Below are 15058 nucleotides of genomic sequence, written 5' to 3' on the forward strand. Positions count from 1 at the left end.
TTTAGTCACTTGTTTTTCTGGAACCTTTGGTCTTTACTATTCTTGCAGTCTTTAGCAGAGTCCCTCACAAAGATATTATCCACTCCTTTCTTATTCCTGTTTTTTAGCTGGATTACAGATCATTCCAGATTTGGCAAACTCTAGATTGCTATGCTGTATAAGGAAGTGCAGTGAGAACTGCATAAAAGCATGATACTTAATATTGCACATGTAGACAGAACCAAGTTGCTAAGCCACTTACATATTCTAAGGGGGGGTAATAGATTAAGCTTTTCCTAATATGTAGTTTATTATTTATTGTCTGATGAGATCATAGTAAGCTATGGTATACAACTACAGAGTTTTTTGATGCTAATATAATCAGTCTTCCATATTAATAGCTATACAATAATTAAAAATACTCCAAATATTGCTTTCTAGAAGTATAGGCTTTTAGGAAAAGAACAGTACAAAAGCAAAATTCATGCCCTGTACAAGGTACCTGGAAAGGTAGAAGATTTCCTTTTTATAGGTAGCTCTGTTTCTATCACCTTGAAATTAAAGATGGGGAGCTGAATTCTTATACAGCCTTTAGATGTTTTGTAAATAAAAATCAAAATCTTTTTACAGACAGAGTTCTGGTTTCTTGACGCATGCTACTGAAGAATTGCTCTTGATTCATGTCTTTTGTGAGCTACTCACGTTCTACAGAGCACCACTGTAAAGCAACTAATGTAGAAAGCTTCTGTGAATAGGCATTTATTGTTTGTATTACATTAAAAGTAAAGTAGTGTCACAAAAAAGGGATCATCCCAGAGAGCTCACAGGCAGAAAAATGGGGGCGAATTAGGAAAATCATTAACTGATTGATGAGTTTAACTCAACGCAGAATTAAATGTTGTTGATGGCTGTGCATTTTCAGATGCTCTAGGGCGTATTCTTTGTCACTGAATATACTATGAAAACTATTTGTGGTAGTTGGCCCACAGTAATGGGAAGAGAAAATATGTGAAAAAGCATGAAGTTTCTTAAATGAGAGGTAATAAGGGCATTTACTTTCATGAGAAACTGTCAGAGAGAGTTGTGTTACGCTGTGCAGAGAATTCAACTTTTCCCTTCGTTATAGTCTTTAACAAAAATTTAAGCTTTCCGTTTACAAAAGGACTTCCAGTATCAAAGGTACAAAATTGTTTTTCCAGTGCCACCGGTACAATATTTACAGTCCTGATTGTCTGTTTTCCCTCTGAACTGAGCTCGTTCTGTAGCTGGATCTGTCTGGTTGCTAGCACATCTGTAGCAGGGAGGCCGGTGTTGAGTAGCTAAAAATAGCAAAGTTGAGGAGAAATCGCTGTTACAGAGCAGGGGCCAAACTGCACGTGTGTTTTGAGGAAGCAAGATAGACAATTGAATTGTGAGCCTGCCTTTGGCAGCTGCATTTCCAGAAGCAAGGAAGAGACTGTATAGGCAGGGCTGTGGAAGGGCATTATAATAGGTAGGAACTGCGTAGTTGAAAAAATTGCGATATTTGGCATTTTTAGCAACCATCTCAGAAAAGGATATAAAAGATCTCATTTGGGGATTTATCTCAATTTTGACCACCAGTGCTTTATTAAATGGAGATTTCCTGACACACGGCTGTGTCTGTGTGCATCCTGAGCATCTCTGAGGACGGGGAGACTCCACTGCCTCTCTGGGCTCCCTGTCCTCGTGTTTGAGCGTCCTCCTAGTGAAAACTCTTTCCTTACATCTGACAGGAATTTCCCACTTTCAGGCTTGTGTCTGTGGCCCCTCGTACTTTCGCTGTGGATCTGAGGAGTGTCCGGCTCCATGTGCTCTAATTGCTCTGGCTAGGTAGCTGCAGCCGGCAGCGAGGTCCCCCTGCGCTTACCCAAGGGCTTGCTAGGCCCCGAGTACTGCGCGTTTTACCTCCTGACTAGGGGTGATTTGGTTTTTCATGTTAGATTCTCCATGGAGGTTCTGGGAAACTCTTCACATGATCACTTTTTAAGTCAAAAAAGAAAAGAAAAAAAACAACTGGGGAGGAATATGGCATCTTTTATTTTATATACATTACTGACTTATTAGTGTTTTATCAAAATTCAGTTTAAAAGTTAGTTATATGTTATTATACACTGTAAGTACATATTTCATATATTAATATAGATAATATTAACATTAAAATATGAGTATACAAGCATATAAAGTATTTGTGCATAATATGAATACATAAAGTTATGAGTCAACATAAAATACTAAAAAATAATACAGGTTAATATATTAAATATCTTTACATATATTTATTACATAATTTATATTTTATTACAAAAATTAATTTGTTGGAGGGGAGGTTATTTTTTAAATTTAGCATGTTGAATGTCATTTTTCTCCTTTCACCTTATAAATATGCTACCTTGTAGATAGTAATGTAAGAGAGCTAAGTGCTGACCATAGGATCCCAGTCAAAAGTTGGTGGCTATCATGAAAGTTTCCCACTTTACTGTAGGATTCTCATTGGTGAGTATAGGTGATGTGCTGGCATTTTTAACATACCAAGTAAATCAATCAGTGCATTAGGAAATAATAGGATTAGCTAATAACTGATGCCCTAGGAAAGGATACCGAGACTGCAACTTTAATTTCATCTTGCAGCCCTCTCTTCTCCCCCCAAACTGTTTGCAGGGTTTTATCCCATGTTTTATGTATGTTGAAGGATGGATAACTAGAATTATTCCTAGTGTTTTTAGCACATGAAGGGTAGATAAGGCTTCTGTCCGTAGGAAATGTTGAGGGTTTTTTTCTATAATGTATAAACATGTACTCATTTCTTAAAAATTAGTGGAGAAAAAATGCAGTAATATGATCCTGGAAATGTATTTTGAAGACTGTTTGCATAATACAGATTGTCTCAGTGTTAAGTTTGCTGTACAGAAATATGATGCATTTTATCCAAAGGATTCTTTCTCCCACTAGGTCTTGTATGTTTTCTAAAACTTCTTGAATGAACAGCACCGGGAGGGCAGGGGCTCAGAATAAGAGGGTTGCTCGCTGTTCAGCATTTATGCTTCTGCTGTCAGCAACATTTGGGAATTAGGTTTGTACTTAAGACTGAAAGAATACTGTTTGCTAATTAGTTTACAAAAAGCTTTATTTCACCTGTTATATATATTTATATATAATATATATATATAAAATACACAAGCACAATGCCTTTAAATGATGGTCTTATAAAACGATTTTGCATTTAATTGTTTTTGAGAATGAGTACTATTACTGATGTTTAAGTCATTTTTTGGTTGGTTTCAAAAGTCTTCAGTAGAGCATTTTGCCATGCAAATTTTTACATGCAATACTTCCAGACATCAGATTTAGTAAAAGAAAAATAACAAAGCAGAAGAATATGTGACTGAAAATATAAATCCACTTCTCAGGATTCTGCATGCAGATATTTAATTAAGGGATTATCTGGTCAACCCAAGAACACAGAAATAACATCTGTTCTAAAATGCACAAAACATACACTAAGTTGTGCTTAAATGTTTGACTAGTTTTAAATGTTTAATACATTTGACAGGGTTGAAGAGTTAAAAAATAAAGATGAGGAAATGCTTTTTGTGTCAGACATTAAAGGAGGAAATCACATGGCTGTTCATGAGAGGGTAACTTTTTTCCCCTTATTTATTTACAGAGAGGAAGAACAGTGACATAGCCTGTTTTAATTGTTCTTTGCATTAAAAATACAGAATACAATTTTGAATTACAAAGTGCTTATAATTTCAGGGGTATGTTGTGCCTCATGGTCCCTTTACATGTTCGGGTCAGGCAGCAGAGCAAAAAGGAGTTTGTTAAGATCTTTGCACTGTTTCTGCCTGTATATTTAAATATGAAAATTCTCGTCTTCCCTTAACATCAAACGCCTGTGACCTTTTCTTAGTGTTTCATATGCTCAGAAGTGGGAAATGTAAAGTCTGTGTGCAGGACTCGACCTCCTGTCCCACTGAGTTAGCAAAGCCTGAAAATACTTCAGGGGAGACAGTCCCTAAAAAGGGATACAGCTATGCCTTACCTGTGACCCTTCGGAGTAGTTTTAATATTTTAACAGGTGATGAGCCTTTGGAAGATCCTGAAAACTTTCCAATTCACTGTTCACCTGTGGTTCCTGACTAGGTACAATCTCTTATACTAGAATAGTAGTCACTTTCAAGCCACTGGATGTTGGCTTGATATTGATTGTGTTAAAATTAATTGGAGATTTATCTGTGATTTGTTTGGAAGTCAGCTCTGAGTGCTTTTCAATTGCCATGATGTTAATGGATTTTTCAGGGGATTGAACTTGTTTCAGGGCACTTGCATTACTATGATGGTACAGAAGTCATCTGGATGGGGAAAGTGAGTTTCAGTCTCTCTTTTGACTCTCATTATTATATTGGGACTAGTTTCTATATTCTGTATTCAGCTACTGAGAGCGCCGAGGGGCACTGCTAGTAGCTCTGAAATAGCTGTTCAGTCACATATCTGAATCTTAGCTAAGTTTTGTATCTATGTGCAAGAAGAGGCAGACCTGAGATTGCCCTGGCAGAGAATCCATTTGGGCTGAACATTTTTTTTTAAACCAGTTGCTTTGATGTACCACATCCCTGTGATCTTTTGTTTCTTCTCCGTTTGTTTTGTTTCTTTAACAAAGATCAATCTAGTTTAGCTAATGAAAGGAAAGGTTACATGCATTTTGCTTTAATTTTTTAATACTTTTTGAATGGTAAACAAACTGAATTAAAAAACAGACAAAAGGCAACGTGGTAATTTCAGATCCATTAGTTGCCTATTTTATCCATTTCTGTATGTGTCTGTCTCCATGCAGAGCAAAGATCTGAGCAGACCAGTCATCCCAGTCCCTTCCAGCTAAGGCTGGAGCTTTTGGGTAATTACCAGTTTGTCCTGTTTCTTTCAGCAGAAATATATTGGTTCCAGATACCTATAAATGTTTTAGCTTAAATGTGCACAACTGGCAGTTTGCTTTTAATATGAATTTAAATTTTGGCCGTTTCTGGCAGTTAGCTGCTAATTAATTCTTTTGCCTTGCGCTTTTGATGTTCTCTACTTTCTGTGCACCTCACCGACTCCCTGCATTTTCAGGCTTCTTAATTTGCTTTAGAGGGATACAGAGAAGCAGGCAAAGGAGTGTTTACTTCACACAATGTTTCTTTATATTCAGGAGGGCCTGTAGACCAAAATAAGGTATTAGCTGATTTGCATACATTTTTGCAGTTTCTAGTTTAAGCAGCAGTCCGGTTTCACCCTGTACATAGTAAATGAGCATCCTCAGACCGGGTACTCCAGTGGGCCTTGGTGACTTCCAGAAAGGTTCCCTTTCTACAGCCTGTTTCTCTGCTGTCATCTTTCCTATTATAAGAACTTTTTGGAGCACCATAGCTTACACTAGAACTTCTGTAACAGGGGTGTCCAGAATTTTATCATATTTTGTTTTTATCAACGATCAGCTTACATCAACAATATCCCGTTGAAAAAATCTTCCTTTAAGGCTTTCTGTGCTCTTTTACCTATTTCAATAATTAAAGTCATGAGCTTCCAGGGAAAGAAAGGGATTACCATGCTCTTGATATTTGAAGGGCGGCAGTCAAATTTGAAATGAAATCTTTAGATATATATGTGTGTGTGTGTATGTGTATGTATGTGTGTATATATATGCATGTGCACACACACACATAAAATTTCTGTTTGTTTGGAGGAAAGAATCTCTTAATAATGTTCAAAAGGCTACAGATATGCACCCTTCAGTTTACGGAGCCAAGGACATAATTCCTTGTTCTACTAGACTACATTTGACCAGCAGCTATATCGCCGGCTTTACAAAGTCATGTGCTTAGGAAGCAGTACTGCTGTATTTCTCCTGTTTAGAAAAATATGCCATCATGTGTCATCTGCTTCATTTAGATTTGTAGTATAACTAGCAAACAGATGAGGTAGGTAAAAGTTAATTTGTGTTGGTATCTGTGTCTGCCAGCCTGTGCAGAGTGTGGGTTATTGATCCCGTTGCATTCCTTAGAGTAATTGCATAGTCCTCTCTTAAAGGGAAAAGTTACTCAAAGTTTATCATCTGATACGACACATCTCAAATGTAGGGGCATTGTTAGATACTGGATACCTTTCTTCATTGCAGGGATTGAAGTAGAAAGGCTTAGCCTGCAGCGGTAAGGTGGTTGTTTCCCTTCCACCCATGTTGGCTCGGAGACGAGCTTGGTTCGTAGGAACCGGTAGGCTGGCAGGTAAGATAGCATTTGTGTTGTTCGTGGCTGCTCAAAAACAAACCAAACAAGCTGCCTGCTCTGCCCACTCAGGTCATTTTTTAACAGAACTGAATGATCTTAATTAGGTATAGAATCATGTTTTGCTTTGATAAACGTGTATGGATGAGGCTGGAAAAGAGACTCTCCATTCTGTAGCTGTCAGTACCCCTGCCACCAGGCAGTGTTGCCTTTTCTCCAGAAACCGCAGCCTGGTGCTAATACTCAGACACTCAGGTGAGGGACCCAGTAATAACCACCGCTCAACCACCCACTTTTTTGCATGACAGAAATCGCAAATAATTAAATACTTAAATCTGCCCTAAATAACCAGAGCTTATAGGTTTTCTTCCGTAACTTCTGCTTCCGTCCATTGCCCAGCCTTCAAACTTGCAAGACCGTATAGGATCTAGGATATGTGCTAATGATGCTTGCTTATTTGTTAAGTTGACTGGTTTGGCTCATCTCTTACTGGAAAGAGGGGTAGAGTGAGGAAGCAGTAACAAAAAGAACTATACTATTAGTGATGAGACCAAATTTTTTAAAATCAAAGAAAATTAGTGAATGTATATACATGTGTGCACATGTGTATGTCTAAATGAAATAGCACTGGGAGTATTTACATACTGCTCCTACTTCTGTCAATAACTGCTAGAAATGTGTGGGAATTAAAAATATGTTTCTCTTGGTGTTTAGCCCTTGTCTAAATGGGCAACAATGATATAACCTGAATATCTTTCCCAATATTTGCTTACTGCTATTATTATATAATAATATGTATGTAATAACATATAAAGTTTATAATAATTACCATTATTATGTAATAATATATAATAGTGTGCTAATGTCATTTATGAAAATCAGCCCCTGTATTAGTATACATTTACATTAGTATACATTTACATGATAGTATACGATGTCAGATAACACAAACTCAAAGACTTAGTCTGGCACAAATTCTCCATACCTGTGTCATTTTATTGCAGAAGTTTTATAGAACTGGTGAACATCTACTTTTTGAGTGTACTGACAATATCAGGATTCAAGGGTAAAAATGCAAGATATGGTCTAATCTCAACTTCCTGTTTTCAGTTTTTCCCAAATTTGACTTTAAAATGTCTGTTGAAATGTGAATTTTGGAAACTTAAAATACTTTTGAGTATTCCAATTTTAACAGTAAACTTTACATTAGGCTGCATCATTTCTGATAGCCACTGTCCCCCCTATATGAAGATGCTCCTATATACAGACTTACCTATTAAATCCTGCAAATTGCTTGAAGAAGCATTTTGATATTAAAACATCAGTTTTCTGGTTTTTGAATCTTTTGAAGACATTTATGTGATTAAAATGTTTGAGGAAATGATACAGGCACTTTCCTAAATTGCTGCATGTCACTTGAGTTAGACGGCTTCTTTTTAGATGTATATAGTGCTATTTCAATTTAAAGGAAAAAATGTGTGTTTCAGCATTAACCTTTTGACATTCAGGTCTTGCATTCAGAGTTGCCTAGAAGCATCAGGCTGATTTTGCTGCATAGGCATGAAGGAGGTGAGGCGTTGCCTGCGGTGCTGCCCGGCGCAGGAGCAGCGTTCTGCCCAAAAAGGTGTCCGCAGGGGCCGTGGGCCGCCTGCCCACTGCAAGGAGCTTTCTAGGGAGCACCGCTTTCCTCTCTCTGCTCACCGCCCGTGAGCTCCATGGCAGAGACAGTGGGGAGAATAGCACCCTGCTGCCCTACGGCAGGGGATGCAGTGGGTGCGGAGAGGAGCAGGAGACCTTGGGCTTTGCGTGCACTTGAGCTGTGCCTGGCTGAAGCCAGGGTTGTGCCTTGTGCCGTTCAGAACCAATGAATACCTTTTCGGTGGTCAGATAGATTGGAGCTCCATGATCAGATTGTAAGTAATGGCTAATATGATCAATAAAAATACTTAGTTTGGAAATAACATTCGTATATTACTTCTATAAAATGCCTTATTTTTATGGGGTCTGTATAGAACACAAAATACTCCTTTGATATCTTTATATCTTTCAGTCATTTCGTTTTTAGTTCATTCTCGGCTTTTCTGTCTGCCAGACCAAGTTAGCTGGGCTTCTGTGTTCTTCTTCTCCTACTCAGTTTCTCCTGCAAGTACTTCTGAATCTCACCAAAAAGACACTGCTGTACTTCTTTGGAAGTTTTGATTTTGGCTTTCAGATTGTAAGCTTCATGCAGCAAATTGTGCCACTACAGCCCCTCTGGTCAAAAAAGACTCCTGAGCTGTAATTTCTACTCTTCTCCAATATTGTGCAGTCATGCAGGCTGTACCCTGAACTAAATATATACCTTCAATCTCGCCGTTAGCTAGTATTTGATATGCGTACTGAGTCTTTCCTCATTGTAATTTATAGTGTTGTCAGGAAAAGTTTGGATGGCTTACTGAGCATTTTATAGAAGCACTTTCGAAGCTGCTGGGACACCTCATCCAACCTGAAGACCCAAACTGCAGTCCAAAAAGAAAATACTTTAATTGCAAAGGCATGGTGTCAGATTTTCAATGCATATGAGGCTGTTGTTAAAAATTACTTAGTTGTGGAAGAGATTTAATTATCTTCTTTAAAGGCAAATCATTAAAGACCTTACTGAAGGCAGACCAATGTGAAAAAAATCAATGGAGAATGCCAGTATTCCTCTTTATTTTATTAGTCAACATGTGCAGACTTCCTTGGTGTCTAGGGACCTACGCCAAATTTAAGACTCCGTTCTCTTTCTGTTTTGTTGCTTTGGCTGAAGGTAACACATAATTCAGTGTGTATTTTATTTTTCCTTATTAGTAACAGATTAGAAAGTAGTAAGGACAATATCATTTACCGTAAAATTATGGCTTGCATTTACTACTTTACATCATCCTGTCTGACTTCATAACCATTAAGAGGCACTTTCTACATTGTTAATAGCTTTAAAACTGTACACAATTAATGTACTTGTATTATGTTCACAATGTTGCTTTTACTTGAGAGGGCAAGATTTAACCTGTTGTGTTGCGAGGAGTGTACTCCTGGTTTTATATCTCAGGGTTATTAAGGCTCACTTAACCTCTGGAGGGATTGCAGCTGTAGGGGAGGGGAGATATCTCTACCTTTCAATTACAGGTGTTCTTTTAGGCAAGAGTAATATTAGCTCTGCCTGTAGTCTCCATGGGAACTCTGGCAGAATCTGCATTAAGGATCTGGCACGCTAACAATATACCATGTGGCAGGTAGGCTGATGGTTTATATTGCAGTCACTGACAGTGGCAAGCTCTTACAGTACTAGAAGGACAGCAACTTCAGGTTGTCTTCCATGAAAGAGGGTTAAGCTGGATGCAGTTACGAAAGTATTCAGCACAGAAGAATTTTTCTGTGGGTAATTACGTATAGCAGTCAGTAGTCTCTTGCTAACTAGTTCATGTTTCCTAACTGAAGTCCCTATTTAACTGAGCATTTTTTGAAAGGCAAAGAGATAATCCTTAAATTGTTCATACTACTCAGTTGGAGGATGTTTGTCCTGATCTATTTGGCAGAAATCAGTGTTAGCCATAAGATAATTAAACCTTTGGTAGGATGAATATAATGCTTGAGTATGAAGAATCACTTTTTCGATATTACCCATTTTGTGCATGTAGTTTTCAAGAACCTGTCTTTCAGTAGTCCTAGAAAAGTCTACTGGATTAATAAAATAAAAATTCTTTCCTAAAGAGAGATGTCATGTTTTTTCCATAAATCTACTTGTTGTTAGTTAGCCCTAATAATGTAAAAACATAACGACTATAGTTTGCATTTTGTCACTTTTGTTGAGCTACAGTAAGGCAATTATCAGAAATAAAATCAAGCTTAGGCCATGTAAGAGTGACCTAACCACAGTGGACCTTCACCAGTTGAAAGGTAGGATTTGAAGCAGATTATGACAGTTGCCCTTCTGGTAAAACAGATGGGCTTTCAACCTAAATGTAGGTAAAGTAAGATTACTTTAATACTGCTTTTGTGAGGCCTGCCCAGTCAGATAAAATAATTTGTAGGGCTAGAGTTGAGACAATGTTTTGTACCTTTAGATAACAAATAGACAAAAACATTCATAGTATGTTGAAGTTGCTTTTAATTCAAAGTATTATTGAACTGCTGTTATGAAATTACGAGCTGTCTACATCATTTTCTGCAACAACCATGCATTGTTGATGTGCTCTTCGGTAGCAAAACCATTCAGCCATTTGGAATAAAATGTTATTTGGAAAGTTAAGTAAATGATACCATGCCCTACACTGTCCAGTGGTGCAGTTACAATTTAAAATTTGCGTTTTTCTCCTCCAAGAGTTTGTATGCTGCTCTGTTCTATTATAGCTCCTTCAGATTATGGTGATATTTGCAACATATGTTCTCATTCTCTTAGGGATTTTTGAATTCTAAAGAGGCAAGATTTTCCCTTGCCTTGGAAAAAAGGTGGAGGGAGTCCATCTTAAATTTGCAGAGTTCTTCTGTTAAACCTGTGTGTTGGTTGCTACAAACCCAGGATGGGTACCTGCACGCTTGTGTGGGGCTCTCCTGCTGTGCTTTCTTGCTCCAGGATGGATAGACTCCTGTGCTCAAGTAGCAAGAATGTGTTCATGTGACTGCTTTATATGTGTGGCTAATCCTGTTGATCTTGAGCAATAAGTGTATTGGGATAAGTCTTTACCTTTAGGAAACACATTTAAAGTTTTTACTCTTGAGTAATCTATGAAAACATTACTTCCCTTCTTTAAGGCTAAAATTGTTGATAGCATCTTTTTAAATACACCGACTTCTACTCTTATTCAACTGCAAGGAATTCAAAACTCCAGCTGACTGTAACAGATAAAACTGTCCATGTGGTTATTCAATTTATTAGTACAACAGAAAAGGTTTTTCAAATTAGTCATTTTATGCTACATTTTCAAATATTTTATTTGCAAATAAAAGGTGCTCTTTTGTTGAAGTTGTGTTGAATCTCCGTGTTTAATCAGTAACATTGAGGTTAAAATAAAAGTTAACAAGATTAAAGTTTTACCAACTTGGCAGACTGTTTTGATGTCCACACACATCTTTATTTTTCCACACTACCTGTTTCTAACTCCTTCATCCAAAACAGTGGGTTTATTCAGGATTGGTTCTTCTAAGTGTACACAGCAGTTGGGAGTTACTTATGCTTTATAGCAATGCACAGTCTCCCAGTGGATGCTAACTAACTTCACTGCTTTTGGTTTTCTTAAGTTAGTACTAACTTCTGTTACTAAAACTAGAGAGGGCTTGTAGATTGTTTGAAAGTGTTTTTCTACTTTTCCTTATGTTTGATCCACAAATGTTTGATTAATAATAATATTAACACAAAAAGCCTTTCTGCCTTGTTAGGTTATCTTGAAATCATTATTATAAAATAGTATTTTAAAGATATGCTCCTGAAGAACTTGGCTTGTACTCTTTTTTCCTTTTTATTTATGGATTCTTAGAAATAGCTATCATATTTTTACATATATTATAGCAAACTTTTATAAGATTAGTCTTCCTCTGCTTATTTATTTGCAAGAGTCACAGTCTTGCTTTTTGCTTTAGACAATAAATACTGGTTTATATAAAGATATTTAAACATCAGAATTTTGTAGAGATGTTTAGATATGTTCTTTTTGTTCATTGTGTTAGACTAGGATAACTATTAAAATTATGATAAGATTATTGAAAGGGTTCACTGTATTGGGTTCGTAGCATGGCATATACAGATTATACCCATTTTAATTTGTTGCCTGGAATGTGCCCAGCTTCTGCTAAATGGTGTCTGTTCTACTTTAAAAAGAAATGTTCAGCTATTTGCAACCAGAATACAGTTACTGTGAGTGACAGCAGTACTCAGTTGTATGTTGTATACTTTAGCTAGTGAATAACTGAACAACATGCCACTAAATGCTTCTGCTGTGTTCCCTACACATACATACTGTAGAGAGGTTCTTTCATAGCTTTACAAGTCTTCATTTCTGCAAATGATAATTAGACCTTTCTCCTCCTCTGCCTAGGCAAATCTGGACACTGTTTTCACTGAGAAAGCAAGCTAAACCTTCTATTTTATTTTTCCCCATGAAGGTGGAATATTTGTCTGGAGCTTCTGTTTTTCTATCTCAAGTGGGTCAAGAAGCTATGTCTGGAAGATGGCAAGCTCAGAGAAAAAAGTCAACTGCAAGCTCAGAGAAAAAAGTCAACTGCAAAGGCCTAGAAGCTTGTTGTCCATGCGTCTACTTCTGTGGCTGCCTTTACTGCTTATATGTGACAGGGGCAGTGGTGGGCCACACATTTAACCCCATATCTGTTTTCATATCCAGTAATGGACATGTATGGCTGTGGTGCACCACCTGCTGCCATGCCCATATGTAGCTAGCTGCATGTGGTGGGACTATTAAAGACATACACAGGGAGATGCTGGGCCAGCCCCAAAACAGTAAAGCATGATATACCCATGGAAGGAAAACTCTTAAAGCAAAACCAAAGCCTGCCTACACATGTGCATTCCCCAGGCACTGACTGGCTGCAAAGAGAGAAGCATCCCGAGAATGAGGAGACTGAGCATGGCTGAAGCTGCTCAACTCTGAACTTCCTTTTTCAGATCTCGCTTGCTGCAAGGGGAGTAGGGAGGAGCCTGGTACCATTTCCTTATAGCAGCCAGACTGAAACGCATTTCTCCCTAGAACACAGGTAGCAAAAAGGATATATTTTCCAACTGTTTATTCGTTTCACTCCTGTAACTTCTCTAAGCTGTATTCCTCCATGTTGAATGACAGGAGCATGACAGGAGTCAGGATTCTTTCTTCTCCCATCAGATATCAGCGGAGAAGGTTCATGTTCGCCCTTCAGCATTAGGAGATGATGTTGATGGGGCAACAAAGGTCTTGTTTTGCTTTTTTGAGACACAGTAATAAGAGCCTTGTAAAACAGCATCGCCAAGCCTTACCTCAGTGTCTGGCTCCCCAGAGGAACAGCCTGGCAAAAGAATGGAGGAGTCATGCTAAAAGCTTCCGTGATGACAGCCTGAGGTCCTTGTATTTCTGGAAAAGCATTTTAGAGACTGCCAGTTCTGTAGATCCAGCACTAGGTATGCTTTGCATTTGGTTTTCCAGAATTTCAATGCCATCACAGGTTGGTATGTAGGAAACAGGTCTATAAAACCTGAATTTACACAGTAAAATCAGACACACACACACACACACACTAGAATTATGTGAATAGTTTATGCAGTCAAACTCAATGCAGATTCATGGTTTCTCTGCTCATTTAATTTCTTTCTAACTGAAAGGGGTAGAGACAATAGCAATCATAAAGTATTGATGGACCCCCACCTTTTCCTCTTGGGGTTGATGAAGTCAGTTTTGCTGCTGACTTCAAGGCAGCAATATCAGGCTTTGTGCCTGATGTCATGGAAAAGACTGAAGTTGAAAAATGTCAGAAAATAACATTGAATTGAGTCACTTTAAATGTTTTTATTTTGAATCCCCACTTTGTGGCATTATTACTGTAGTCTCATCCAGAGCTAGCATTATGCATTAATACTGGCTTATCCCTATGATCCTTCTTTCTCTTTGTCTGTTTGGTCAGCTACACTCTACACAGACATTTGTAATCTTCTGTTTGCTGCTTGGTTAATACTATTTTTGAAATTACACTTACAGCTGGTATGTTAAAACCAGTTATACAGGCAGACCAGAGAACCACTGATTTTGGCTGATGTTAGAATCCCTTTTACCCTGCATACCATATTAGGAGGCATTAAGGAGACTAAACTCCTCTGGAAATAGAAACTGTCTGATTTTCGAAGCATTGACGTGATTAACTGTAATGTAATACACTCGGTATGAATGCTTAATGGATAAACATTCTTTTGCTTACTGTAGGCAGTTTTACATCTTACTAGGATGCGATTCATTGTGCTGAACAGAGTGAGAACATGAAACTGTCATTAGAAAAAATGCAGTCAGCCAAAATGAATTGTGCCTGCAGGTGCAATTAGGGGATTGGTACGTCTACAATATAAAGTAATTGAGTAGTGATCTGGCACTGAGAATGCTGCATTGCACTTTACATTTGAAAGATGTTTACAAAATACAGCAAATCTTTTGCTGTATTACTGAAGCTTTCCATTTAATCTTCTTAGCTTCTGCCTGTTTGTCCATTTTTATGTCCAAGCAGTGCCATTAACAAGCTGAATGGCTGTTTGTTAGTGGGAAAGGATTGCAACACTACCACTACATTAGTGTGGTAATGTTAGGGTGAATATAGCAGTAGGGTATCAAAGGCTTAAGCTTCCTTAGAATCGTAAGCATTTTAGTCAATGCACAAAAATCTATGTTTGCACTAGAAACCAAATAAATAACCTCTATAACATATGCCACCTAAAGTTAGAGGGTTACACTTAGCCTGTACAGAAGGCCAGTTGAAGGACTGTCTAACATCTAATGTCATACTTAAGCCATGTTTCCAGTCTTAAGCCTTTTATTTAAGTCGTAAGTAATGAATAGTCTGTGTGCTCGCACTATGCAGAGGAAGTGTTTAATACATTTTTGAGTATTTCTTAATAGAATGTGATAGAATTTCAAAGATACAGTCTCTTTAGACTGTAGAACTATATTTGTGTTGCTATTCCAATCTCAGTTAAAGAATATATTAAGAATTTCTAATTAAAACATCCAAACATTTCTTCATGTAAGTGGTTGTTAAATTTCTCTTGAACATATTTGTATGTGAACTTAGTTACTGTGAAAGCTGATGGTCTG

The 15058-nt window shown here is 37.6% G+C and overlaps 1 protein-coding gene across 3 annotated transcripts in view; it reads left to right on the plus strand.

Moving 5' to 3' along the window:
• PPP1R9A (protein phosphatase 1 regulatory subunit 9A) overlaps nt 1–15058 on the plus strand; it is a 155940-nt gene that overhangs the window by 52507 nt on the left and 88375 nt on the right. The window lies entirely within an intron of this gene.

The sequence above is a fragment of the Dromaius novaehollandiae genome, chromosome 2 (genome assembly GCF_036370855.1).
Source record: "Dromaius novaehollandiae isolate bDroNov1 chromosome 2, bDroNov1.hap1, whole genome shotgun sequence".
In the NCBI taxonomy this organism is placed as follows: Eukaryota; Metazoa; Chordata; class Aves; order Casuariiformes; family Dromaiidae; genus Dromaius; species Dromaius novaehollandiae.